The sequence below is a fragment of the Perissodus microlepis genome, chromosome 20, assembly GCF_051167445.1.
Source record: "Perissodus microlepis isolate ML-2025 ecotype Zambia chromosome 20, ASM5116744v1, whole genome shotgun sequence".
Lineage (NCBI taxonomy): Eukaryota > Metazoa > Chordata > Actinopteri > Cichliformes > Cichlidae > Perissodus > Perissodus microlepis.
In genome coordinates this window covers 33,338,192-33,340,607 of record NC_140480.1, presented here as the reverse complement: position 1 = coordinate 33,340,607, position 2,416 = coordinate 33,338,192, and positions in this window count along the sequence as shown.

Genomic DNA, 2,416 nt, shown 5'->3' with positions numbered 1-2,416 from the left:
GTCTGCATTTCTTTTCAGAACATTTGCAGAGGAACCCACTGCAGCCCAGCACAGATGCATTTAGTTCTTTGTTGACTGAGACACTGTGCTGTGCTTTCTAACGCCTGTAGAAGAAATCACAGCACAGGTGGTGCCATCTCCACAACGATGCACTTTGTTCTAAAGTATCTGCATATGCCACACTCCTTTTTATTGACTTTAGTTCTGCCTTTAATATGATTTATATTCATATTGTGCTTAGCAAAAAGGATTAACCTTCAGCTGAACAATTCTTTATTAGGAGGTATCACACCTTTTATGAAAAGGAAGTGAAATGTAATTCAGTTTTATGTGACATCATAAGTAGCACTGTGTCACAGCTGTGTGCAGGCAGGAAAGGACCCAAACACAGACTTCACGGAGGCGAAATGTAAACTCAAAAGCAGCTTTATTGCTGACACAAGGGAAGTGATACCAAACTATACTGGGGCATGTGTAAACTAGTAAATGAAGAGGCACACTGGGAAACACACAGCCATGAATGAGGGAGGTCGCAACGCTGGACAGAAGAAAACAAAAGACCTTAATACACAGGGAATAACGAGGGAACAGGAAACTCATGAGGAACACAGTTGGGGCAAATTACACACAACTAGTGATGGGAATTCAGGCTCTTTTTAGAGAGCCGGCTCTTTCGGCTCCCAACCGGCTCTTCAGGTTGTTTTGTTGCTTTAATTAATTTATTATCAACAACAATATAAAATTATGTGCAAAAGGAATTCCGGGTTGGGAAGCTCATCTTGTTACCAGAAGGTTGCTGGTTCGATCCCCTGCTCTGTCTGTCTTGGTCGTTGTGTCCTTGGGCAAGACACTTCACCTACCGCCTACTGGTGTTGGCCAGAGGGGCCGATGGCGCGATATGGCAGCCTCGCTTCTGTCAGTCTGCCCCAGGGCAGCTGTGGCTACAACTGTAGCTGCCTCCACCAGTGTGTGAATGTGAGAGTGAATGAATAGTGGAATTGTAACGCACTTTCAGTGTCTAGAAAAGCGCTATATGAATGCAATCCATTGTTATTACTAATGTAAAAACAAACGTATAAATCTAAATGGTGGCCCCTAGAGACAAAGCAGAGAGAGAAAGAGAGCCAGGGACAACAACCAGAGACAACATAGTCACATTAGAAAGGTATAACAATCATCCGTGTTGATCATCCACAATTATTTTCAGTTGCAAATGATAAAGGATTCAGAAGGTTTATTCATGCAGTGAATCCTATGTATGCAATTCCAAGCAGGAAAACACTCTCACACTTTAATTTATATTTAATTGTGCTGTGGTTTGCAGTGTTTTGTGTTGTTTCACTTTAAATTTGTTTAAAAGGAAAAAGCTGAAAATTTAAATAGTTAAAAGTTGAAATGTAAATACTTGGTTTTTGTATTTTATAATTTATTTATTACATTTTATGTGGAGTGAATAAATACAAGTATATTTACGGTGGGCGCTAGAGACAAAGCACGTACAAACTCCAAAACAACACAAAACACTGCAAACCATAACACAATAAAATATAAATGAAAAGATGCAAAACAAAAAGAAGATGCACATTCTCTGTCATATAGGCCTGGGATGATTTTTTGGGAGAGTGTTTTCCTGCTTGGAATTGCATACATAGGATTCACTGCATGAATAAACTTTCTGAATCCTTTATCATCCACAAATGAAAATAGTTGTGGATGATTACTATACCTTTCTAATGTGACGTTGTTGTCCCTGGCTCTCTTACTCTCTCTTTCCCTCCCGCTCTGTTCCTGTGCTATTGCGAGCGTAACCACGGCCCCTCCCCCCTCTGCACTAGAGACCTAGACACTAGAATGAACTTAAGACTACCAAAGAGGACTTAAACATGAAACATAATACAAAATGACATCAAAAAACAAGAAAACTCAAAACACTGGGTCAAGTAACCCAGGATGGTGACACACAGGGATTAGTTTACCTCCTTTGTTTAATCCTGTGAAGCAAGAGAGGAAAGGTTCATGTCATAACCATCATTTGCACATTATTGAATGGAAAGTAGAAGAAATGCCTGTAGATACCTCATCAGTTGGAGATCAGATTTGTTTGCCATACATGGCGTTTTACTTAATACAAATACTAAAGGGACCACACTGACAGTGCACTTATGTGGCTTATACATGTGGAAGTGAGTGTATGACAATCCATCAACATCTGCATTTTGTTTGGACTCTGCAAGTGTTTTGCTGCTGGTCACGTTGAGCCATTTTTGTTTTACCTATTCTAAAAAAGTTGTTACAGCTAAGCAAGATGGGGGGAAAAGTTTAACAACTATTTGGGAAATTGTCATTTTTAAAGTAAACTATAGTGGTATTCATTGGTGACTGCCAACAACAGGCAACTCATTGGAATCCTTTATGA